Below are 27955 nucleotides of genomic sequence, written 5' to 3' on the forward strand. Positions count from 1 at the left end.
AGGCTGCTGAAGGGTCCTATTGGATCTGCACTGAGTATGACAGCATCTCAAATGAATGAACTCAGGTAGCTCAGCAATTTTAAGGTATTTGAAATTAATTGACTTGTAACCTGCAAATGTCAAAGATTTCAGTGTTTATCCAACTTGGTCTGAACAAAAGTGTACTTGGAACAAGACAGAGTATAGCATACAGATACTCCAGGACTTCTTAGTCCGTGCTTCTGTAGTTAATTAATCAAATACCGTCTTTTGAGAGAGTATAAATCAGCTCTTCAGAGAAATGTCTTCTTTTCTGGTTTACAAAGATCTTCCTCTGACTAAAACTCCACATGAAGCTGTTTAACTTTCGTAGTCACCAGTCATTCTGCTTAGAGAGAAAAGTCTAGTTCTTATGCAAAAAATCCTCCCACGCCACTGTTTTACTGTGTCATTTCAGAAATCTGTCTCTAGTCTATCTATTTTAATGTCAATAGAATATGCTTCTGTTTTTTATTCCTAAACTTTTTGGCAAACATGAAAGTGATCAGTTGACCATCTGATAGACTCAGTCAAGTTGCCTGTCAGACTTCTCAAGTTGCTGACTTCATCTGTTACGGAGTCAGGGAAACTGACTGAAAACAAGTTCTAATTTGATTTTTCAACTCCTTCAACTTTTCAGTGAGTTCCACCCATGACTTCAGTCCGGCCTGAAGGAAGGCCAGGTAATCACTTTGTGATAAGAAGAGCAGCACTGAAGGATTTGCCTGAGGCTCAGAACACTGATGGTTGGATAAAACTCAACAAAGTCCGTGGCCCCAGAAGGCTGCTGAGGCTGGATCTGCTGTAGGCTAATATGCTTAGAGGAAAGGTCAGGCAGCTGTGGAAGCCTGAACAGCAGACTGCCTCTCAGCTCCGTGGCTGGCAGTGCTCAGAAGCTGAGTGGGGAGCAGAAAGGGATTGATAAAAATGACTTAATTGATTCCTCTTTTCTTTAGGCCCGTATTCCCCTGACATTGGTACAGGTGTCTGTGCTGTCACTGCAAACAACTGCAGCTCTAATGTGAGCCTCCTGCATGATGGCAGTGGGACAGGAAGACTTGGAGGTCTCAGGCCCTGGCTCTGAGAGTTTGTCACCACCCTTTTTTTTAAACCAAATCTTGCATTTACATTAGAATGAGTGTTCGGAGCAGAAAGTAATTCTTTCTTTCTTCTCCTCTTGGTGCCAGCATATTTCTAGGAAAAAGAGTGTTCTTGGTAGCATCCTAGTACATCTCAGCCACCCACCCTGATAGGAGTGGTTAATTGTTTCTCTTGGCAACCCCTGAAAAAACAGAGAAGCTTTTAGCTTTGATTTATGACAGAAACCACATTAACACCCGGGAAAAACGTAGTAGTGGTTTTACTTTCAGTAATTCTCATCTCTGCCTTGTTTCATCTGAGTGCAGTTGCACAGCCACATAAGGAACACAGCCAGTGTCTTCAGCATAGCCACAGCCTTCGACAGTTGTTTCCGCGGGTAGCGATTACACACCAAATGATGGGGGAGTGCTGGGATTCCTCTTGAACTTGTAAATACAGTAGCTTTCATTTAGTTAAACATCCTATTTCTAAGATTGTGTAACTGAAGAAGGCTAGTTATAAAACCTGCCAGAAGTCAGTTATCTTTTAAGACTTGTCTCTACTTAATAACTCTACTTTGTTACCAGTGTGTTTTTTTCCAGGAGATATAATGGAATTGACTTAGAAGTACCACAAGAAGGAAACACTTTTCACCTGGGGACAAACTTGCCTTCTAAGTAAAATTAATGTATTGACTAGGATGCTTTCATAGTCTGAAATCACATTTATCTCCTTAATCCTCTTAATCATGTTTTTAAATATGAATTGTGCAGTTAGCCATTACAGAAAGAATAGTTCAGAGACTTTGTCTGATAGTCAGGGAAATTCTGTAAGATTTTTGAGTATGTTATTTGAATATGGCAGTTGGTCAGAATTTTCTTCAGGACTTTATTAAATAGCACTCTGACCATAAATGCATTTTTCTTGAAAGGTGACAAAAAATGTTTTTATGTACTACTATTTTCCCTTTCAGTGATCTCAGTGTTTTGAAGCAATTCTGCATCTTTCGTTGTTGTTCTTCTCTGTGTCCTCTTCCTTTATATGAATCATAGGAGATATTTTAAAATCTTTGGACTGGCAAGCTAGAAACTGAAGAAAGCTTCCTTCTCTACTGAAATAACTGAGTCAGAAGGAATCACTTTCAGTGGGCGAGTTGTGACCCAACCTGTCACTGTCTACTTTTCTGAATTAGCTAAGCAGATACCTCTCAAAAATGTTTGGAAATCGTGAAGTTGAGATCACCACCTGTTTTCATGTAAGCTACTAAACAGCCACCAGTACTAAGCAGCCACCAGCAGATAGTATTTTATCTTCTGCAATTTTCTGACTGCTGGTTATGAATGTAACTTGGAAAGCACCTTCAAATGAGTTAACTAAATGAATGTTTATACTTTTCACATCTACTCTCTAGTCCCACTTTGGCTTTTTGATTAGGTTTTGAGGGATGAAGTGTTCGTGGTATTCTTATTTTTTGTCCTTACTTAAAGACCGAATTATAGCTTCTGTTGCCAATCAAAATAATAATTTCAGGATGAAAAGTATGAAAATTATTTCGTTCCTATAAAGTTCTCTGAGTGCAAATGAAGGTAAATTTGGATAAATCTTCTACAGCTTCTATATATACATTGGAATTTCAGCTTTACTACTATCATCTCAACATGGAGCTCTGACAAAAAATGAGCCTACTAGAAAGGTATTGTTGGTGCTCAACTTAGGAGAGGCATTGAAATCACTGTTTTCATGTAAGAATAATATGGGGCAATGACAACAACATTGAGCAAAAGAAAATTTGCACTTCCTTGGAATCTTATTATTTGTGTTTGAAAAATATACTAATTATTCACTCTGAATAACAATTTGAGCTTCGACTAAATTTCAAACCTTTGTTCTCATCGCCTTGCTCTGACTCAGAAAGCTGTTGTAATTAACTTGTATGGGGAATCTGTAGATGACCTAAATTGCTGTTTTCCTCTGAGTAAATGAGGCATAACGGATATGTGGGCAAGGAGAATGGCCCTGTTATGCTCCAGTGATTGGAAGTAGCACAAATAATATAGGTTGGTGTGACTGTGGATTTACTTATATGTCATAGATGAAGGGACAATCTGTGCCTTTGCAATCGAAATGGTATATTAGATTGGCTTCAGTTTTATGTTCATGGGAGAACTCACTGGCTAGAGTGGAACATATGGCTGCACTGTCCTCTTTTTGAGCTACTACAGTATATATAAGAAAAAAACCCAAAACTTAAGAGGAAAAATGTTTCCTGTGTAAAAACTGAACATTTCCTGAGGCACTCTATCAAAATAACGGAATCATAACCAGAAGCAGCTGTGGGCATTGTTTTGTTTCTGTTGCCACCTTGGTGTCGGTGTATGGAGGCCATTAGTACTTTTCTCTGATAGTTCCTCTGTGCAGGTACTTGTGGACTCTGGCATTCATGCATACACAGCAAAGTTTTTAAAAAGCACTCTGGTGCCTCGAAATGACTTCTCGGAATGAGTGTCTGTGGCAGTGCTACATGTTTCCTAGCAGAGGAGTGCCATAGGCACTTTTAATTGAATTTAGGAGCTGATAGAAAGAGGCAACCTGTATGCTGAAACCCTGCTGTCTATCTGCAGCACAAGTCTAGCAGACAGGAACAGCAAAATCTTCTGACATTCAGTAACCCTGTGAGAGGTCTCCAGAGGGACTGCTTCTGGGAGTTGAACCATAACCTTTTCATCTGTGGGTGTCACAGTCTTTGTCTCAACTGCAACAACTGCTAGCCAGTGCTCTAAACTTGGCGTTGCCTATGACACTGCCATCTTCCCCTTCAGAGGTAAGATGAACATGCTAATTTATTTCATGTAGGTGATAAAGAATGCTGTCTTCTTGCTGGGATAGGTGGAGCGTTTTCTCCCACTGGCTTACTAGTAAAGGGTTTTCTATACTGTGACCACTGCAGCAAGGCATATAATATACCCCCATCTAACAAAACATAAATGTTGGCCTGCCAGTCCATATTGTAAATTGCTTGGGAGGAAAACGCTAGTATTGTTGCAAATTGTAAGAGGAAGAATGAATGCCGTCCTGATTGCTGCCGGTGACTTGTAAGAAAATAATAGAATAATGTATACATGTTTGCTTGCGGGTAGTTTTCAGTTGCCTGAAATTTTGTTAAAGGTATTAGGAATGTTCTCGACCAGGAATATTTTTTTGTGGATTTATTTTTTAATTAAATTCTGCACAGCTGAACAAAATAGTTAGCAGTATTTACCAGATACTACAGGTGAGATTTTTCAAAATCAGACTTTGGAAATTTTGAAAATAAAACTGGCATTGTTTTGCTGATATTTTCTGCTCCTGAAAATGAGGAAGGATGTATCTTTACAGGCTGCACTATTGAATACAAAATGAGGTATTTTGATGAAAGAGATCAGGATGTTATTCATGTCACTTATCCATAGCAAAGATGCATCCAGAAAGCTACTTTGCAATGAAACCCAAAATATTTTCATGTTATCTGCAAAATTACTGTGTCTGAGAAGTAATTTGCCTGTTTGTGTCCTGCAGCCACTGACCCTGGAAATCTGGGGTCCCTTCTCTCTGAGGGATTTTATCAGGCAGACATCATTAGAATTCATAAAATCAGAATATTTTCCATTAAATGTTATAATTTTGACAAATTTATTAACACCAGTAACAATTTGGGCTTTTTGGTGCTGTTTGAATCAAGCCAGTCTATGAGACAAGAAGAATCGACTTATACTTTTTAGTAAAAATTGAAAGCTTTGTTGTTGGCCCAGTTAGGGAGGTCTCAAGATCAGAACAAGAAGCAACAAGTCTTCCTGAGGGGACTGCAGAAGTCTGTTTTCCTGACTACACTGGTATAATTTTGAATAATTGGAAGTAGAATCGCTGGATATTGGAAGAACCCATATATTCTAAATGTCCGTATTCCACTGGGTATTTACTTTTGCTTTAAGTCACATGCTACTCAACTGAATTTTTTTACCTATATATTCTGCTGTTTTGATTGTAATGATTTGGAACATTTGTAGTCTCTCCTGTTCATTTCAAAGTTGGTAACTTTACCAACTCTACATATACCAGATACTGCTCTGCAGCATCTGGCTGTTTAGCTGTTTAATCTGTCTAGGAGAATTTTGGTTAAAATCCATGACTAACAATCATATAAAAATATGTGCAAGACCAATGCTTTTCAACCTGTGTAGCTTTTGATATTGAGGTGAATAATGTAGGCAGTCTACTCAGAACTCTCTCAGTAAATGTCTTTTTTTTTTTTTTTTCCTGCTGTAACTTACCTGTAAACAAGCTTGTAGTTTAAATATGTAAAATATTTAGTTGGATTTTTGATCTCAAGGAGAGTTTGAAGATATTATTTATTTCTGTGGTTTCATCTTGAGATCTTCAAGACACAAGATTTATGGCTTCATTCATTTCACATTTGAGAATCTTGATGCTTCAGCACTTGTGGTTGTGGAGACCAAAACTATACATTTGTCTTGAAAGGGTGGTTAAAAACAACTACAAAAAGCTAGTATATATACATGTATTTGGGTAAAGACAGTAGGCTGTTTGTCTTAGTTTCTCACAGGCCTGGTTTCTCGTCTCTCACAATCAGTAATACCTTAAGTTACTGAGAAATTATGTGAATTAGGAAAAAAATTAGTCACTATCTAGTGTCATTGTTACTTTTCTCGTGGTAGTTCTTAAAAAATCATTAAAGCTGTAACATTTACCTTGTTTCTAGATTCTAAAATGTTAATTTGCCTTTTTAGAATAATCTGTAATGTTTTCCTAACTGTGTTGCAAATGGGCTGCTTCTTCGTTGAAAACATCATAATTATTTGTTTGAAAATGCCAGGAAAATTAATGTATTCTACACTTAAAACAACTATAGAAATTAATAGGGGGGAAAATGAATACTTTATGTATATATAAAAAAGTGGTTTTATTTAAAAATGATTGAATTTTAATTATACATTTAATTTAATTAAAAATTTTCAATTTTAAATTTATTTTTTAAAGTCAGTAAATGATTTTTTTTAATATGTTGATCTCCATTTCTAAAATTATACAGCTTTTAATTTTTTACCTCTTAGTTGTTCTCTGCCTTGTTTTTCCTTTCCCCTAAAGTAAAGGAAAAGTTTTGTTAAAACATGTCTTTCACAAAATTGAGTTTGACTTTTGGGAAAAAAATCAGATTTTTTTTTTTTTCTTAAACTTGAAACTCTGGTTTAGCCTTACAGAGGAAACTTCCTTCCTGTAAACATGAACAATACACATTGAATAAACAAATAATTTAGACATTAGTAGTTACACAATCTAGACAAGCAAATAAAAGTTTAGAAACATAATTACTAGTATCTGGAATCCCACAGTAAGTGCTTGGTAACAGCTCTGAACCTCTACCTCAAGACTACCATATCTGCACATAATGTATTTTTGACTGTTGCTTGACAGTGTATACACAATCAGTATCACGTAAATACTATTGGGTGGAACAATAAAGCAAAACAAAATAGTGGGACATTTGAAATATGTGTGGCTTTAAATCAGAGAACTATGTATGATCCCAGCCCATTCTGTTGCTTATACGCTAAAGATTTTAGTCCTATGGTAATTCTCTACTCACCTATCACACATAAGGTGCACAGATAGCTCTGACTTATGTGACTTGGAGATGTAATAAACAAAGCCAAATTCTAATGAAGGCAAATATTCACCATTACATTCTATATCTGATTTATTTTATAAAGGATGTTGGGGTGGGAAAAAAAAAAAAAAAAAAAAAAAAAACAAGCTAAGAGTAGCCTTTAACTAGTACAGGATTTTGGTGGAATATAACTACCCAAAATGTCAATGTGACCATACAATGAACCTTAACATCTTTTCTTGTAAGTTACTGCAGTTCAGAAACTATCTTTTACTAGTAAATGCTCTTAATACTGGGACACGATCAAACAAGCACTAAAAAAAAGCAACCTGCTAATTAGTGAAATAATGTCTTCTCATTGCAACTCACTACACAATATTAATGACTTCGAAAATTATTTCATTGTCACATCATTCCATGTTGGGGCTGGGTGGTGTGGACAACAACAGACAGAAAAAATTCAACTGGGATCTGGTCAGACCACATATTATATAGGTATTGGATAATAATCACAACATACATCTGTTTATTTTGTGTATTTTTCTTACGTTTATTTAAATTGAGAACGTTTCTGCATTAGATTAAAAAAAAACCAAACAAAACCAAAAAACCAAAACCGACTATTTTTCATATTTCAGCAGTTTGTATTAGACATTTCATATTTCAGTTTGTCTTCGTTACGTCGTTGCTGCTTCTCATGTCCACTCGACATTACATTAGTATCTTTTTCAAAAGAGCAAAGAAAAGAGTAAAGGTGAGGGGAAAGAATGGTCAAGGACCTCTTAATCCTTTACACCAACAGCTTTTTGGTGGGTTGTGTGTTCCTTTTTTTTTTTTTTTTTCTAGTTGTGTGTTCTACCAAAAGCTGTAGAGAAAATAAGCCTTTTGAATGGTAAAATATTGTTACTCCGTTCTCAATGTGATGCAATTTTTTTTTTTTATTATTTTGTATATACTATCAGAGATATACTTCTTGTTACAGTCACCAGTATTTCAAATGAAATTTATGACCTCAAAATGATTGTTCAATCAGTTATTTCTGATCATATTAGAAATCGTATTTACTGGATATGCTGTAAACATTTTTAATTCACTGAATGCCAGCCAAAGCTAAAGCAATTTTTCTTTTTTTTTTCTATTTTACATATATCTGTGATATTTTAATGATGGTTTTTCTATTCTTACATTTATTATCAGCCATAATAGATGTTACAGATTTGTGTTGTGGGTTTTAGTACTTACAAGGCTCATGCTAATGCTGTCTAGACTGTTTCTATTTAAATTGTGAGAATGTGACCTACTTTCATCTCTGTCACTGCATCTGCAGATTCTCCTATTCATGTCATATTAATTCGGCCAAGTTTAATGATTTTCCTGCCTCATTAGCTAGACTTGCAGGACACATATGGGAGACTTCAACCAGACCAAAACTAATTTCTCAGTCATGCCAAGAACGTGTCACCATATTTATCCAGCCCTTTGTGTCCCAATGATCTCAAGTAAATATTTCTTCTAGCTAATGGTTGCTGACATACATTTTGCAAAGTTTAACAAAACTACTTAATGATGGTCTGTCAATTTATACTTTTAATGATGAGTGACTAGTATCTATTCTTATGCATGCAGATACAGATACAAGAATTGAATTTTAATGCTGACTCATTTTTTCTTTAAGTATTGAATAGAAGAAAATCTTTCACTTTCAATTTGTGTCTTGATGCTACTTTGATTACAGCTTTTTCTGGAGTTTGATGCTTTTGTTCCTTTGTAAGTGTAGAAATTTCTTGAATCTCACTCATTGCTATTTGCTGTTTTCCTTACCACCTATTGGCAAGTTAGTAAAACAGAAAGTATGTCAACATATTTCACTAAAGAAAACTGGAGTGAATGTAAGATGTTTCAGATAGCTGTCCACAAAGGCAACTGGAATTGTCAATTCAGTGTTTAGATTCTCTGGAATATCTCAGGAATTTCACAATGAAATTACTTCAACCTCTTCTTAAAATAATGCAGTATTATATAACTTCAATTCTCCTATTATTTTCATAAGTAATACTGCTTTACATATTAATGTATGGTCTGCACAGTATGGAACATAATCTTTCTTAATTATGACTACAGAAGAAGAGAAAAATGCCTCAAGTTACACCGTTAATATGTTAATAATAATAAAATTTAATGGCTAACCCCTTATCTGATCTTTCTGCCCTCATATTTATCTGTTCTTATTTCATATGCTTAGAGGTGGTTTTCAAGGAGTTGGAAGAGCAAAATTACTGCATCTTAAAAGGGTAAATCTGGCTTTCTGACTTAGTAGTTGAAATGTTGCATACTATGTGGAGATTATAGTTCCATAACAAGAATTAATTGCAGTTTATTGCTCGTTATTCTTGCCAGACTTCAGTGAAATTGAAACACAATACTTCTGATGAGGAGCAAGGTACATGCAAGATCAGAAAAATGTCCTAAAATTTAGGTACTTGGGCATTTACCTAGTCTTGCTAAACATACATACATGGATTGGAAAAAAAAAATTGAGTAACACATTTTGTGACTTTAGTTATGCAGAAAGCTGAAAATACAAAACTGATGTGAAGCTTCAGAAAGCTCATTATGAAAGACATAAAAACTCCTTGCCTAATCAGATGTTCTAGTTGTGGTCACTAATTAGAATACAATCAGTTTACATGCACATCATTCAGTTATAGGAGTTATTCAACATGTAGCTTTCTACTGACCTATCAATAGGAAGTCTTTATCTCAGCAGATGAAATAGTCCTCAGTACAAGAGATTCATACAAGAACAATTTAAATCCTCAGATAAACTTAAGTGGGTTGTAAATGTCGCTAGGCTTTCTGTTGGGTTTCTATACCACTGTATATTGTATTGACGGGATAATTTAGGAGCTTTGGGAGTCCATGTTCAGATTGAATTTATTATATAGTTACTGAAATACATACTGTATTCAGCACACAGTTGTCTTCATTGCTTTGGTGTTCAAATTAAAGAAAAAGCAGAAGATCCTAAAATTAGATAATTAGCAAATTCTCATACAAATGTTTTTAGTACTTCAGAATCTCAGTGCTTTTCACTGAGATTATTAATCCTCCTGCTTAGATTTTTTTTTTTGGGGGGGTGAGGAAGTGCATCTAATGTGAATATTTTTCATAGAAATCTCTTTGAATATGAAATAGAGCTGCTATGAAGATAAGTAAATGTCTCATTGTGTGAGGGTTGTATTTGGACTAGCTCTTCCAAAAGTGAATGTACATTTGCAATTAGCTATGACTCACACAGCATTAAAACTCTGCAGTGAATTAGTTTAATTGTATATAAAACCAAAGAAAATGTAAAACTTATAATAACTTTTCTAATAGCAGAAGAAAAGCTTTCCACTTTCTTAGTTAAAAAGCCTGTCAAGTTAACATTATCACATTAACTGAACAAACAGAAATCTTTAAAGCATTTATTTACAAAGCTCCACTTGAATTTGAAAGTTTCCCATCGACAGGAGATGGGACTGAACCCTAACAAAGCTCAGTGATTCATTCAAGTAGTTCAAGAAATCTGTGATTTAGTAGGAAACTGACAGATTTCCAAATGCAGGCCTAGGATGCTAAGTTATGTTTTCTGAATATCACAGCTCTCAATACCCTGATTAGCCTTTGATTTGTGAATTGGCTTTTACAATCTTTTAACTTCCAGTTTGAAAATATTATTCAAAAAGAGTCATTGCGATGAACTTGATGATTTTGCAGTGAGTGTATTTTTTTAGGATTATAGGTACTGAAAGTAATGATTCAAATACTAGTGCTTTTGAGAACTGCATAGAACATAAGATATTCACAATCCTTTTCCTCTGTGCTTTTTCGGGAAATAGTCCTGCCTTCTTCCTTTTTATGTCAAGCACTCAGCAAGTGCCAAGATCAGAAGCTTTTCATAACTGCTCAGAGCAGCCTAGAATGGTTGAGTTTACGAGGATATATTTGTTTTCATCAATTCATTTTGAAAATAAATCTATAAAATGGAAAACAGTTTAGACTTCAGTCCTGTACAGGTAGACATTCAGCTTCCTCAACTGATACTGTCATAACATAAATGTGATGGCAATTGAATGTGATATATCATTTTTTATATATATGCCATTTTATATATATATATACATACTATATATATGTCAAATAGTATGAGGTAAACAATATAATCATGTTTTCTTATTATTATATGATCAGTGATGATGTAATGAGTTGGGTAACAGTAGGTTAAGACCATTCTATTTTCTACTTTTTCTCCACAGACATTTTAGTTATTAAAATTCAGTTTTAGAGAGTATACGCTCTTCATTCTCTTTAGGATTAAAAGATTCGTGTATTGTAAGTGCTGAAAAAGCTTGCACTGTAGGATGATGCTCAGCACTAATGCTTTTATTAAACCCAGAAATAAAGAGATTTTTAAACAGGTTTTTTTTTTTAGTGTTTTTTTTTTTTTTTTTTTTCCTAATAAAACCCACACAAGCATTTTCATGAGAATGACAAAGACATCATTGCAAGTAATGGTTATTTGTACCTTGTCATGCATCAACATTGTCACTTTTCAAACATAGGACGAAGAGTTGAAAATCATCAGTCTGAGTCATATACAGTGACATTTTTCTCTCCCATCTTCCTTTTTGCTACAATATACGTTGTATTTATTTCTCTTTTTCCTAAATTGCTGATCCAAATTATAAATATTAAGAGATCTGGGTATCTGGAATGCATTCGTTAGAAGATTAATATGAGGAAGCCTATGAATCAAAGCAAGTATGATTAAAGGAGTGGTATGCGGTCTTTCGTTCTTGTAAGACCCAGTATGGTGTTTAATACAATTGCTTCAAATGAGAAAAAAAAAGAATGGAAAGTAAACAAAGAGAAGTTAGGTGGAAAATGATAATGTTAAGTACAGACAGAACCATATGAATAGTAAAATAATAGCTGTGTTGCCAGAATGACAGTTACTTAACAATGAACCTGAGAAAGCATTGCCGCATACGATATATGAAATAACCCTGAAGTACTTGGGGATGCGGATAAAACATCTTTAAACTGATCGATGTTTTCAAAAGTAGTTTTCAAATGTATACATGGCAATCTTGACAAACCAATTTTTTATTAATAAGTTATTTTGTAAATGCAGATTGTGAATCTGTCAATAATTAGGATATCGCGTTTATTGAAACAGTTTACATTTTCACCTTTGATTTTGTGCAAAGCTTCTTCATTTTGAAAGACAGAAAACATGAATGCATGCATTTTCTAGGCAGAGATACAAAAATAATTGATCTTCCAACTCATCCCTTTAACTACAAAGTCAGAAAGGAAAAGTATACTATGGTCAAAGTAAAATAAATTTTTCTCTTTTCTTTTCCTACTAAAAAAAAACCCCTTGAAAATATAATTTCAGACCAAAAGGCACATTGTGTTTGATCTGAAATACAGTGTTATATTCAGGATTTCTGAATTTTTAAAAGAACTTTTGAATTCAACTTTAAAAATTATCTGTTACATGTGATGGCATATACTGAAGTTCTAACTCAGTGGTGGTGTGACTTCATTCAGGCCATGATAGTCCACTGTCAGTCTCCACTCTTCATCAGACTTCTGCACTGGCCATATGGGGCTGTTAAAAGGGGAGCGTGTCTTGCTGAGGACTCTTTAAAGGCTCTCTAGCTGACGAATCGGTTTATGGATCGGGATTACAGCGTCTCGATTGGTGCGGTATTGCCGTCAGTGCATGGGTCGTAGTGGCAGTTGGCACCTGTTGTTCTTCATCCCTCAGCAATCCCAAAACAGAAGGATCCTCTGAGAGACCAGGCAACATAGACAGCAGTTTAATTCCTTCTGTTTCCAAGGCAGCTATACCAAAAGCCCACTGATACCCTTTTGAGTCCTTGAAATACCCTCTCCTAAAATAATCTATGCCAAGAATGCATGCAGCATCTGGGCCAGTCACAATGGGGTGTTTTTCCCACCCTTTTCCACTTAGGCTCACCTCAGCCTTCAATACAGTGAGCTGTTGAGACCCCCCTGTCACTCCTGAAACACAAATAGGTTCTGCCCCTTTAAAATTTGATGGCATTAGGGTGTATTGCACACCAGTGTCCACTAGAGCCTTACGCTGCTGGGGGTCAGATGTGCCAGGACATCGAATCCACACAGTCCAGTAAACTTGGTTGTCCCTGTCCTCTGCCTGGCTGGAGACAGGGCCCCTCTGATGTTGGTCATAACACCCGCTAACAACAAATGGGTTAGTGTAGTATGCACGGGTTTCAGCCTCTTCTTGATCCCTCACTGCTTGTGAATACTAATCAGAAGTTCTTCTCATAGGATCATGAGCAAAGTTGACCTTTCTGCTGTGTTTGGGCACTTGATTACTGGAAACCAGAGCAGCATTTCTCCTAAAAGAACTGTTTTGTAGTTTTCTTCCTTCCAACTCATATACCTGCTCTTCTAGGAGGTAGGTAGGTTTTCCATTCCATTTCTTCATGTCTTCTACATGGTCATGCAGGCAATGCCGCAGCTTCCCCCTTAGTGTGTACCGGTTCTTTCGAGTAGAGAAATGATTGCTCCTAATAGCCGAGATTCTGGTCCGTGCAGGTGGGGAGTAGGACATGTCCTCTTTAAGTTGCTGGAATTCTTGAGATAATTTTTCCACACCCACGACAAGGGAGGGAGAGAGACTTTCTTCATATTGTCACAGTCGGCAAGCCAGTTCATCCACTGTTGGTCCCTCTTCATCTCTGCAGTCCATTACTGCTAATGCACTGGCATATGAGGGTGTGCTTCGTACAAACTTCCGCCACACGGGCCGGGTGCACTGGACTTCATCTGGATCTGTGGGTAGCTGTGCATTATCTGGGTCATAGTAAACCATCTCCCGCACAGCTAGCTCCCTCAAGTATTGAATGCCTCTCTCCATAGTCGTCCGCTTCCTTGGATGACATACCAGATCTTCCTTGAAGGGATACCTCTCCCCCACACTTGACAGAAGTTGCCTCCAGAGACTGAGATTTTGTATCTCCTTTCCAATGGCTTTGTCACTGCCCCCTTCCCTAGACAGGGATCCCAGGTGCCTCACCTCCCTGCCCTCTAGTTCCATGCCCCTGGTCCCGCTATCCCAGCACCAGAGCAGCCAGGTAACGAGTTGCTCACCTGGATGGCAGCTGAAATCGTTTCTTATGTCTCGCAACTCACTCAAGGACAAGGATTGGATAACTATCACTGGCTCTGCCTTCTCCTCCTGTTCTCGTGATGGACCTGGTTCATCATCACCCTGTACACTGCAAGGTTTTCTTGTGTATTTGTTCTGCGTGGGATCTACTGACACCGTCATGAGTTGGTTCTCTGGTTCAGCTGCAGCGCCTGTCCTCGGGCTTGTAGTAACCGCAGTCTCTGTGACTTGGTTACCAGGTGCAGATCCCTTCTCTTCCTCTTGAGGGTGCTGAACAGTGTTTCATAGCACTTGGTAAGCATGGGCTATGCCCCAGCATGTTGCAGCGAGCTGTGCCTTTCTGGAATTGCCCAGGTGACAACATATTTTTTTCCAAATATTTTACTAATTTTTCAGGATTCTGCACCTGTTCAGGAGTGAAGTTCCAATACACCAGAGGTGCCCACTGTTCTAGGTACTTGCCCATGCTGCTCCACATCCCCAGCCACTCATAATTCTCCAACCTTGGGGTAGATATCCAGGTGATACTCTTAAATAATTGCTTAACCCTGAGCAAAACCTGAACTACATGCAGGAACACACTAGCTCCTAGCAGTAATGCGACCATGTTAATGTCAACATTCCAAGGATATTTGAAATTCCTGAATTTCTCAAACACGATTGTAAATAGTCCCAGAACCAATGACTGCACCCTGTTATAGATCAGCTTTACATAGTACAGCAAAAGCAAAACCTTAACCCAACTCTCAGGGATGGTGAGCAACAGCATGGGAAATATATATTGCAAAAGAGGTGATAAAATCTTAAGGAGCCAAGCAATCAACGTTATTACCAGTTCTGTCATTATCTCAAACCTCAGGCACCACGTTGGGTGCCAAAACGCTGTTGTGGTTTGAACTATGTTGGTACCCAATCACCATGTGGCCTATCATTTACTTCCCCTGCCCAAGAAATTCGTAGGTCAAATAAAAAAAAAAAATAATTAGTAATAGTAACAAAGCAACAGTAACTATAGTAAGCCCAAGCGGGTAAAATACAGCAGTGGCTCACCAACCAGTGACCGGTACGCAGCCTGCCCCCAGCAGCGATCCCAACCGCACCAGAAATCCCGCCGTGCTGACTGGGAAACAGAAATGGGCCGTGAGAGAGCACGTGTCCGCCTACATACTGAGCACAACATCACATGATATGGAATACTCCAATGGCCAAGCCGGGCCTGGCTCTCTAGCTGTGCTCGCTCTCAGCCCAAGGAAAGTTAACTCTATCCTGGCCAAAACCAGGACATGGGTTTACACTGTGGCAAATTTTTCCTTAGCACTGGGAATCACTTTCTAATATAGAGACTGAAATATTAGACAATAAAATAGTGGAATATCTATTGCTGAATTCTTTCTGAACAAGATAGAGTGCCTATCAAAAAGGATGACAGTATATCTTTTGAGAGAGATAGAGTAGTGAAAAAAATTACCTGCTAAAGGGCCTAATTTTCTAAATACAAAATAGGATAGATGTGTTTCAGAGTAAAGTCTATTTTTACACTCAAACCTCATAAACTTACTTTATTTCTAAATTTTAGTGGGTTTTTTTGTATTGGTATTCAAAGTACGAACCTGTTCTAATTTTGAAATTGTGAACAGACTGGTTTGTACTACCTCTTTCACTTGAAAATAATGATAAAATATTTCTGCTTTTTACAGCCTCTCTTCAGTCTCTCACAATATAAACCAGCACTGATTTTCCCATAGATTGCAAGAATGACTTGTTTTCCTTAAACAGCAACTATAAGATAAATTAATTAAACTGGTGTCTTAAACTAAGGACGGTCACTTTCAAGCAGCAAATAAACTGTTTATGGTCATGTGGGAGTCAGTCCATGAGAATGAAGTTCAAGAATATTATAAAACCACTCTGAGATAAATATTCAGAAGGTTTTGCCAAGGGAAATGAATTGATTTTTTTTCCCCTGGGACTTAGTTCATGCAGATCATTAGAAGATGGCCAGTCCATCAAGGAGATGTCTGCAAAGCAGAGGTTTTCCTCCAATTCTAGTGGTAAGGCAGCTGTTTCTAAATTCAAAGGCAGGTTATTGTGTTGCACAGAGGGAAACGATTGCACATTTATGAGATATCTTTAAATGTGTTTTCCCCCCAGCACCACATCTTTCTCATTTGAGTGTCAGCTGAAGTGCAGAGTAATATACTGAATTAAGTGAAGGGCTAAATGAAGCAATTAACTGTTCTTTCCAAGACAATAAAGGCACCAAACATGCTTTAGAACAGCTGGATGTTGACCGTTTTTTTGTACCTGAGTCAGAGCAGGAGAGGCAAGGACGATCACAGAAGGTTTATCTCTGCTCCTTTTTACAGCCCCTTGAGCTCATGTTATGCAAATTCATGGAGCTTTCATGTGTGTGAAACATTTGCATTTCCCATTGGGCAACCTAGCTTCTGGGGAACCTAGGAAGTAAGGAAATACTCTTCCCTGCCTAGCCATCTTCTTACCAAGAGAGCTGCCACAACTTTATGACTGTTATGGTCCATGCTTCCTGTTTTGAAATACATTTTTCCTTATAGTGAACTGCAACAGAATCTGACATAGTCTAGAGTTTTTTGGTATCACGCAGAACACAGATTTCCTGGGCTTGATTCCACACGTAAAACTGTGTTGGCTTTACAGCTGTAAAGAAGCAGGTAGGACTTTGCTTATATGTGGCAGGGGAAGTATCTACATCCCAGGAATGGCAACAGTTCAGCTCATAAAGTTTTACAGGGGAGGTTTCATTTGTATTAGTGTAGTAAAGATTGCAGATTCTCATATCTGGTAGATGGGCTAGTTTGTGTGGAGGGTTTCTAAGCATGGATTTACAGTCTTCAAAAGGTTTGGTTCCATACTAACAATGAGAGCAACTGAAGTTTGTTTTACTCTAATACAATGTGGGTCTAAGATCCTTTTACAGAGTAATTGTACGGGTCTTAGTGTCATTGACAAAATAGTTTTGTTTTCAGTCTCTGAATTCGTGGCAAATTCACATGGCATTCCTATTGCTACATTTTGTCTTGTGCTTTTCTAGTAACGAGAATTATTCAAGGGTAAATTGATTTACATGCATCAGAATTTAAGGCTAGAAAATGTAGGAGATGCTTGAATAAAATGTGTGCTTTGTAATTTAAGGTCATACAAATACAAATGTTTGGAAAAGTCAGTATGCAACCTTTTTTCTCTTGCAAAGTGCTATTACATAGCAACAGATTTGAGTGTCATTAGAGAGGGTATTGAAGGCAAGGAGAAAATCAAGAGTTGATTCATGTATTCGCTGAGTTTACCTGGAATGGGGGACACGTAAGTTCATTTATTTCAGTTAGGTGATTTGAACAGTTTGGAACTTGGATTACAATCAAGGTTACTGTTCAGTTTGTAGAAGTTTGTGGTTACATATTCTTAAAGGTAGAAGGCTTTCCCCCACCTGCACAGTTTTCTTCTCTTGCTGTAAATTAAGCTGATTTTTTTGCTTTAACTCATGAAGGTGCCAAGAACAATTAACAGAGGTAATTTTATAATGATAATCATGCAAGTTAGTCTTGCTTATTTTCTCCTACCAGCATGTTCTGGAGGAGGTACGGGACTGTGTTTTAGAGTTGTTTGTTTGTTTTTCCTTTTTTTTTTTTTTTTTTTTTCCCCTGTTGGGTATAATTAGTAATCTGTCTTGCTTTTTTTTTAAGAAAAAAAAAAAAAAGATTCTATTAATTCCTTTATAAGATTCTATTAACTGTTATTTTGAGACCTGAAGACAACAAATCCTAACACTTTAAATAAGCCACTTCCTATAAGTCCTGTACAATCCAGTAGGCATAAGTCAAAACGCTGCTCTGCAATCTCACAACTAGTCTTCCGCAGGTCTGTGATAATGTTTTACATACATAGGAAAAAAAGCAGACAAAGGCACAAGTGTATTGTCCTGCATTTTCCATCAGTGTCACCTCTATCGAAACTTGTATAGAGAATGATCCTTGATGCAACAACATTAAACAAAAGATCCTTTTGGGGGTCTTTACAATACCCGGTTGTTCTTGTAAACAGGTAGTAAGACATGAAACAATTGAGTCTCCTCTTGTTAAAGTTTTCTAAGCAGTTGGTTCTGTTTCAGTTTCCTTAATGCCCTGATAGTGCTGGCAGGCAGCGTAGAGAGACTTTGGCAGAGTGAGATGTCTCTATTGCTTGTCTGAACTTTGGCACAAGAATGACAGTTGTCAGGAAATACCTCCATTTATATGCTGATTCCCTAATAGAGTTTTCATGTCTTCTGATAATTTCATTTTCTCTTTCTTCATATGAAACCCGTTAAATTTTAACAGTATCTCCAAGTTATTTTCTCCAGGTCAATATTTAGAGCCATATTTGCACAGAAAACTATTCTTATTCTGGTTGTAAGGAGCAGACAAAATAAGTGTATATACGTATGTACAAAATAATAGGTGGTAGTATAGCTGACAGTCGTTTTATATAGGTGAGCAAAAAAATCAGCTTTTCTAATTAAGTTAATTCTGACAAAGTCATTGTGTATATTTGCTTGGGTAAGTTGCGTAGGAACTGTCTAGTAATAGTTAGAAATATCTGAGAATTAATCTTTAAGATGCATTTGACCTCCCATTTCAATAGACATGCACCATGCTTGGCCATAGATTATCTTACATTTTTCCATTTTTTCAAGTACTATTTGAAAGTAGAATACTTTGATAAGCACAGTAAATCTATTTCTTAATATATTCATATTTAAAAATGACCTATGACTAAATCTTGTTGGTTTTATAATTTAATTTGTATTCATCCTTTACTTTCTCTAAGAAAAACCAACATATTCTAGTTTACAGACAGTATATTAAAGAAAAATTTATGCATTTTTTATCAAGATGTAAAAAAAAAAATAAATGTTGCTGTATTTCATCCTTCATGAAACTTCATTTTAGCTTGATGTCTAATAATTCAGAAACAGATATCATATCTAAAACTAACATAAATTTATGTAGGACAGATTAAGCCAGTTTAATCTGGAATGATCCAACATAATTTGAAATAGAAAATTCAGCTCCTTCTGACACTTTTAGGTAATAGTTACATTGTCTCGGTTATACTTTATGTATATTTTAATGACTAGAATTTGAGATGAACTTTTCTATGTTGGATTATTTCATTCCTTCTAACTTGATTTTCAAGACTGAATATATCCAGGACACCAGAGAATCTTAAGGAACAGAAGGATATCAATAAAACTCACAGAAATTAAGCAGATGTCCCACAATGTCCAGTTGATAATTTTGCATAATGGTCGTTGCTTCTCTTAGCTAACAGTGCTGGGATACTGGAGATACAGATTCTCTTTGTTCATTCTTAATTCCTTGATCCTTCCTTTTGTGTTTTTAGAGTTGCTTCTTCAGTATTTTTATTCTGCATGTAGAAGTATATTTTGTTCCTCATGAAACATTTCTAGTGCACAGATCAGCACATCTGATGATGTTTATTCCTCTGACATCAGCCATTCCTCTCACATGGTCAGCTCCGGCCTTAGCAGTAATAATAGGAAAAAAAAAAAACCAAAACAAAATAGCGTGGAGGTGGTTAAATACCAGGACAGATGGCCTAGAGAAATTGTGGGCTCTTGTAGGTGTTCAATATCCACTGGATGTGCCCTGAGATACCTTTTCTAATGAGACTTGTTTTGAGCAGGAGACTGGACTGCATGGCACCTGGAGTTCCCTTCCAATGAAAATTATGGCTCTACAACTTCATTTGTCCCTTGTAATGATTAATGAAAAAAACCCATAAAAAAACCCACAATGCTGTAGACAGAGCATCATATACTGAATTAGTATATTTTCTCTCTCCTTTATTTAACTTGCTTGTTTGTTCCATAAAAAGTGTGAAGATGGGGTTTTTGAATACTGAGTTTTGCTAGAAGTCATACTGAATGTTACGAAGAATTAATCATGGATAGTACAGGGCTTACTGAAAGAAATTGAATTGTTAATGAAGATATGAATATATAAATGCTTTCTAGTTTTCAGTTTGATATTGATCCTGACCTTCCCATACTACCTTTGCCAGCAGTCATATTGTCCTAATCTTACCGTTTTTCTCAAAGCCCTCAGTGAGGTAAGAAATGGTCATGCTATGAAGAACATGCTTTGTGCTGCTTACACCATTGAATTCCTGAACAAATTAGAAAGTTTAGTTCAGGTCCTTTGATATCACTGGATTCTGTATGATGATAAAAACGTCAGTGCAGTGGTTAAATTCAACTTACATGATTGCGTTTTGCCTACTGAAACCCTAAAATAAATTGAACAGCGAATGCCAGTTTTTGTTCTTGATGTGAAAATTCCGTGTGGTACTACTGTGAATCTTTTACCAGAAGTTATGAAGTAGGTACATTTTGGTGGTCTGTAAAATGGTTCCTATGTGATGATTTTAGACACAATGTGATGAAAAGCCCTGCATGAGTACAACTTAATGGGTTTGTTTTGGTTAATTTAAAGGTAATAAGATTACAGAGGGTTTTTTATGTTATAATATTACAAATTGATATTACTGGCAGGGGGGCAGGATCATTAACTCCTCTGTTAGCATTTTCCCAGGAAATGCTCTGCACTTCAATCATTATTGCTCAAACTATTGCTCTAACAAGGAAGATTACAGTGTGATTTGTATCCTGTTATCCACTGTATGCTAAAAGGAGCATATTAGCATGAGTGAAGTCTAGATAAGGTTTGAAGTGCTGATACCAGCTGCTAGAATGTTTCATGCAGGACTGGTTGCAATATCGCTACAATAATGCTTCCTGAGCAGCTAATTATGTTTGAGATTTTTTTTTTCTCTGAATTGCTGCTAAAGTCTGACTTCAAGGTTTTTATTCTTGACTCCCAGTCAGAAGTTTATTTAAAAATAAATACAATTTTGGAACTCCAAGCAACCAAACTAAAACACCTAGACAGAGAGTGCTGCTGCATATGGGGAAAGAAGACAGAGAGAAGCAGAAAAATTAAAGTAGTTATCGCAACATTGCAATAATTTTAAAGATGGGTCGGGGGGGGGGGAATGAATTTGTTCATTGTGGTTTCATCTTCTTCAAATACTTTAGGAAGGAAATTTTTAGTGGATATAATAGATAAAAAGTTTTGTTCATATGAGCTAATTCTCAAAGATATAAAACCTGGTTTTAATTATTTATAGCCACAATTTGAGATTTTCTAATTCAAGAAATTAAAAATGCCCTTTTTTTGTGTGTAATTGACTGCTCTTCTGGTTTGTGTCTGTGTAAATCTGATGCCTCTATCTTATCGCCTTACTTTGCTGCCTTATTTCTTTATGTTCTTCCTGGATGATGTTAAATTTTTATATTTATGCCTTCTCCGACCCTGCAGAATCTACCTTCTCTTAGTAACCTTCTTCCTCCATGCAAAATGTTGTGCTGACACGCATACCCACTTAATTGTTTGTGCATTTGGCTTGGTTTATGTTCAGATCACTTTCTTCAAGACTGATAGATGTGGTTGAATAATATTTAGTGAGTATTTTACATACAGAATTCTCAGGAAGCTTTAAAAAAATATGTCTGGATTTGTAATGAATGAATTTTTTTCATTGTTAATAACCAGTTGATGATTCCGTAGCTTGTGCTGCCAGATCCATTCCACAAAGAGCAGCAAACCTGTGCCTGGATTGTGCCAGAGGTATTTCCCCAAAATGACCTGTGCCTCTGCAATCCCTCTTCATGCTGTTCAGCACTGATAATGCTTTCTGTTGTGGATTATGGCAGTCTGAGTGACACACCATGCAATGAATAATAATGTGTCATAGCTGCAAGTAGTTAAGAGTTTCCCTCTCCTAGCACCTTGCCTGACAAACTCCTCTACTCCCACACAGTTTTGTGACAAAGGGCTGGGATATATTTATATACTTGCTCTCATTTAACCAAAGCAGAAATCCTTGCCATTCTAGAGTTTAGCATACAAGGTCTTCATCAACATGGCTGCCCTGTAAATATCCCACTTAAACACCTTACAGAATCAAACCCTGAGGGTTGGCATGGGTATAATACACAACTGCCCACAATAAACATCAGTCAGTTTGCTAAAGCAGGAATGTGTAAGATGCACGTGTTTGAAGTTTTCTGCAGCAAGATAGGGAACTGGTATCTTAAATGTTTTCTCTGTCTTAATATTAGAATATTCTGGAAATAAATTTAAATCTGTGAGTATATTGTCTAATATATTTTCTCTCTGCATAGAATCACCTCAGTCGCTATGACAAGCTTTTGTTTGTCTTTTTTTTTTTTTTTTTTTTTTTTTAATGACTGACTCATAATCCTGCCATACACTGCCTCCCACCTAATACCATAGTGACAAGCTGCTGGTTTTCTTCTGTTCAAAGGAAGTAAGAAATAGAAATTGAGTCCTTCGAAAGATGGGATAGCCACTGACGTCTCAGTATGATTAAGCTGCCATGAATGGTGCTGACTACCTGTAAGAAATGCTCCTTACCCCTGCAAGGTTACACATGGGCCTTAAACATTTAGCATGTGTTATTTTCTGTTATATTAGCAAACAAACAGTGTTCTTGTTTGAAAGACTTTTAAAGATGGAAACATATGGGAGTTAGGTGATTAATGCCCTTAATCAAAATCTCTAAATCACAGAATGTTCCAAATCCATATGTTTAAGCACCTGAATACCGTCTGAAATCTATCCTAGATGCTTTGTAGAATAAAGTCAGGTTTAGTGATGTGTTGATGTTGTTCAGGAAAGTTTAAATTGAAGAATTTCGGCAACCTCAAGCTGTTGTGAACAATAAGAACTTCTTATCTTAAACACATTAATTTAATGGGAACAATGCCAATGCCACTGTGCCTACAAACAAGCAGAATATCCTAGACTACTGAGTTCAAGGTCCAATCTGCATCTGCCTCTCATTCCAGGGTATTTTTTGAAGATTTAACAAACATATACTTTGTGATAGCTACAAGCTACATTATTTTAGAATAAATATATGAGAAATTGTTTCTATGTTTTGTGGCAGATGTTTGAAATGTTCTTCTATGAAAATATCCATCCCTACAGTGTTTTTGACCATTAAAAAACCATGCCGACGACATTTAACCATTACCATATATCATGATAAACATGTATGTACACAGTTATATATATATATCTGTATAAAAGGCAGAAACACACCAGTCCTGGATTCTTATATCTGTGGTAGACATGCAAGAAATGAAAGAGCTATTTCAGCGTCATTCTGTGATTTTAATAACTATTTGAATTCATAAGAGAATGTTAAGGGAAAAGTACTTGTGTAAAAAAATCATCACTGTGGAACCATTTATTTACTGATCTTTTTCCGTCAATAAATATCCTTTGATATATTGATATTTTATTTGTTTTTCTTTACCTAAGAAAACTGGTGGGAGGGGCAGTAATTAAAAATAAATCCAAACCCCCAAATTATCAGAATAGGAGTAGTTTAGTTTTATTAGTAGTTTTGTTTTAAAGCTAATTTGTCATATTTCTGGGGAAAGTTTTTAATACGAAGTTGAAACAGCTTTATAGCCTTACGTTTGGGAGAGATTGTATTAAATTTGTACTTTGAACCTAAATATCTCTTCTCTTCTAAATTTCTCTTCCAGAAAAGTAACATGTACTGTATGTACTTTAGGATCACAGATGGTTAATTCCTGCTTCCGGATCTATGCCTTCATATATGGAATTATTAAACGCGTTTTTTAAAGTGATGATTCATTTTAGTTGGCTCATCTTTGGAGAATGCATTTTAAATGGGGCTGTATTTAACCAATATTGCTGTGCCTGCTTCTGAAAATAAGGCCCACTTGAAACAATTTAAATGAAAGCCAATATCGCTTGACCTCCTGACGTTCACCAAATGTATTTGTGAGCAATTTAGGGAAAATTTGAAAACTTCAGTCGAGTATTCAGGTTTTCTTAATATTACCCTTACTTATTGTTCAAAGGTTATCAATACTGTAAAGTTTGATGCTACTACTTCTTATCTCTTAAATTATAGGTATTTTTTTCAGCATGTTGAGGATAATTTCCACCTATATAGCACAAAGGAGTGTAAAACAAATAAAATTGTAAGGAAATGCAGTTTCAATCTAAGGTAGTGGAAAAGTGCAAGAAGAAAGAAATGGAAAGTCTGAAAAAGCAAAACAAAGCAATTGGTACAAGTGTTGACCAGATCTGGACTTGTGTGTATCACCTCTTGTTTGTTGTGGGTTTTTTCCTGCTCCTAAACAATGCTATAATCATGATGTGCAGCTTCTTAAAACAGTGTTTCATTCCTTACAGGTTTTTTATCCTCTTCATCACCAGAAATAGTCCCCTTAACAAGAAACTCTTCCCTGTATCTTGAAGATCAGATCTGATGCAGTAAGGTGAGTTTTGATTTAAAAACATACCATACCCTCTGGGAACAAATTTTGGAGAGATGGTAGGAAAACTGAGTCTGAAGTGTCATAAAATATATATACACACTTTAAATAATCATAATCCCTGCCATCATTTTCACCAACTGTGACTGACAGATTTTCTTATCAGGATTTCTAACATGCAGTCAATAAAGAATGAGAATTGTTCTCAACCACAAGTTCCTTTTAGAACTTCTCAAAGGATCCTATCCTAATGGGGACAAAGGTGTTTATTTGCATTAAACCTGTTTCCTCTTATCATCTCCAAAATAGAGAGTTACATTTACCCCTTGTAATCTTTCCAGGGCTTTAGTGCAAATCCAGTGCAAATGGGTCTGGGCTGTTCTTCCACTTATACTGCTTTATGAAATAAAAGTTGTGGAACTACCTGTTATGGAATAATGCTGTATTCTCTTTAGAAGTGCCACCATAGTGGACTAGGCAGACTAATCTTCTCTTCTGGAATGGCAGTAGCCAAGTAAATTCCAAAAGAATTTCAAGAGACTCATTACTGTATTAAAATTGTTCATCTACCTCTTTAAGACGATACTGGAAGATGATTAGATAATTCACATTTTATATGCTCTTTAATGATGTATAATTTTAGTGGGAATGTGGAAATAGAAGGGAGAGCTAAACACTGGTTGAGAAAATCCAGAGAACTCAAGGCAAAGACTGGTCTTTTAACTAACTTACACCATATTTGAGAGCACCTGTGAGTATAAATACGGTGCCCTCCTGCCTTCATTCGTTGCTGGGTCCTAAACGGTTCTCTGGCTTTTTCATCCGTCTAGTTTGAGTCAATGTCTAACAAAGTGTGTTTATATGACAGCACGTTCAGACATCTAAAATTATTTAATATCAGATATTAGCTGCTAGGGTGCAGAAAAGAATGATCATTATTTAGGATGGGTTTTTACCATCTCTCCTACCTTATATTTTTCCTGTGTGCCTTGCCTGGTGTAGTGCACATCGTATGGTGGCTGTGTTGTCAGATCATGCACTGACACAGCTGTGAAACTTGACTATCCCTAGTCCAATTAATGTTGAGTCCTTCCTGTTTAACACATTCGATAAGTGTTATTTCCATTTTACAGGTAGGGTGACAGCTGTGAAGAGAAATCAAATAATCTCTCTTGAGATCATGCAAAGACTCTGGAAATACTATCCCAGTGCGTCCTGGCTATAACACTTTTGATGTCCTCATCATTCTCCACAGTCCTACAAGCACTGACGGTAAGAAAATAGGTTCTTATGTATATTATATGCATAATAGTGCTTCAATCCATTTGAATTTGGATAAATCTTTTTAAAAAAAGGGTTTCTGTTGTTTTCCAATGACCAAGAATAAGCTATTAGTGATCTAAGAAGAAAAAAAAGACAAAAAATTCACTGTAAAAAGTACATGTTTTTGTTTTTTTTTCATATTGGCTGATAAGGGCTAAGTGGAAATTTGTCTGATAAATAATAATTACATCTGGATTTTGGTTATAGAGAATGCTGAAGATATTTAGTTGGAGTAATTTATTTAGAAATTTATAAATACCTGAAAATAGACCTTGAAAATGAAAGTTTTCTCCTTGACTAATGTTATTCGTGCCATGAACTTTTTGGGGTTTTTTCCATTTTGGCGATTACCTCTGTCAATGATCGCTTTGAATACAACATTTATTTTTCTCCCAGTTTATTCAAAGCTGTAACTTTCTTTTGGATCTTGCATGGTTAAAGCAATCCATTATCCTTTTTGTGCTGAAAATTTAGAAATCTGCTATGTTACTTTTTCCTTGGCTCAGAGGTTATACTTAGGGATTTTTCCCCATGCCAGAATTTCACTTCAAATGTCTGCTAAATATGAGGACAAAATAGAACAACATGGCTGCTAGATTGTTTCTCAGTAATGTTTTGAAGCATATGCAGTTAAGATTTTATTCTCAATAAATGTCATTTGTATTTTCCTGTCACAGTAACTCCACGGGATAAGAATTTAAGATGTCCAATACATTCATCTCTATGTCAGAGAACCATATTCTTGTTATTTAAAAATCACTGAAGAAACAAGAATGCTGTTACACTTTAAAGATACTATTTCCAAAGTGATGCATCATTCATGTCCACATCTAGTAGTCAATTTCCTTAAATTTTACCTTCTTAAAATTCAATTTAAAAGAAACAGTCCTTTTTCACTTTACTGACATTTTCCAACCTCACTGAGTCTATGATTCTGTGATTTACAAAACCAAATACATATTAGATGGGGCATGAAAATAAAATGAAGGACCATGCTCTATTTGCATCTATACCTGCATTATTCTGGAGACACTCCACTGAAATCAAAAGAGTTATTCCTCCCTATGGAGTTAATTTACAACAGTTTAAATTAGTCAGTGGCACTCAGTCCTGGAAAGGAGAGAATTTGTCTAGATTCAATTTCTAAGCCTGAAATGAGTGCCATAGGAAAATGGCAGGATTTGGGCCATTTTTCTCGGGACTGTTTTAGAGTGAAAGCACATGAAATTTTGTTCTAAGCCATTCTGTGAGACAGATTTTTAATGTTGAATCCAGTGGTTAATTTCAGTCAAAAATGTTCATATTTTGTAGGAAGTTTAAAAACATGACCGTTGCCAAGAACTGGAAATTGGAACAGAAAAATACAAATTCTTTATTATTATTATTATTATTATTATTATTATTATTATTATTAATAATAATAATAATAATAATAATAGTAGTAGTAATATTGTACAGCTTTTGTTCTTTGCTACGGTTACTACCCATGAAAATCAGGCTTTGCAGTTTGATTTTGTCATACAATAGAGGTTCTGACATGCACTTCCTCCTGAACTGGACTAATTTGTTTAAGTAAAAATTGGAATAGGATGTGAAAAAATAGCACTGAAGGGCTACACAGCTACTGTTACAGTAGAGATTAAGTGTGTCCTGTATGTCTGTTTCTAACCAAGTGAAGGTGAATTAATAGTGGTTTTGAACAAATGCATTTGGTTGTGTGCATGTTGTAAGGAGCTATATGTGACTCAGAAATAGAAAAAGTTTGTCCTTCATTGTTTTGGGAGTAGCTGTGACAAAAAAGAGTGAAGGTTAATGTTGATCTTCAAGTTGCTGAGCTCACAGACAGTTTGGAATGGAAGCTGAAATTTAAAATCAGATGCTTTGATAAATTGTGGTCTTATTTAAGTCAGCAGAACTTTTGTCATTGACCTCAGTGCAACCAAAATTCATCTGCTGGGTACAAAGGAAGTTTTTGCTTTTTTCAATATGTAGTTCATTTTGTGCATAAGAGTATACTCTTAAGGTTTAACACTGTAACTCTATGAAATGTCAGGTAAAGTTGTGCTACAATAAACTTAAAAATTATTACCAACCCTAAAGGGTAAGCTCTTGATAGGGACATAATTTCATAATTGTTCTAACACAAGCTGTATATATATATATATATATATATATATATAAATATATAAATATATTTATATATATATATATATAATGCTATATA

The 27955-nt window shown here is 36.0% G+C and overlaps 1 protein-coding gene across 1 annotated transcript in view; it reads left to right on the forward strand.

The window, feature by feature from the left end:
• Positions 1–27955, forward strand: part of LRRC4C (leucine rich repeat containing 4C) — a 550036-nt gene that overhangs the window by 418962 nt on the left and 103119 nt on the right. Inside the window, exons 4-5 of the mRNA XM_026849665.1 lie at positions 24326–24411; positions 25542–25680. The gene's annotated coding sequence lies outside the window, so the exon portion shown is untranslated. The remainder of the gene's footprint in view (positions 1–24325; positions 24412–25541; positions 25681–27955) is intronic.

This window comes from Athene cunicularia (genome assembly GCF_003259725.1).
Source record: "Athene cunicularia isolate RWA chromosome 5 unlocalized genomic scaffold, athCun1 chr5_part1, whole genome shotgun sequence".
Taxonomy (NCBI): Eukaryota; Metazoa; Chordata; class Aves; order Strigiformes; family Strigidae; genus Athene; species Athene cunicularia.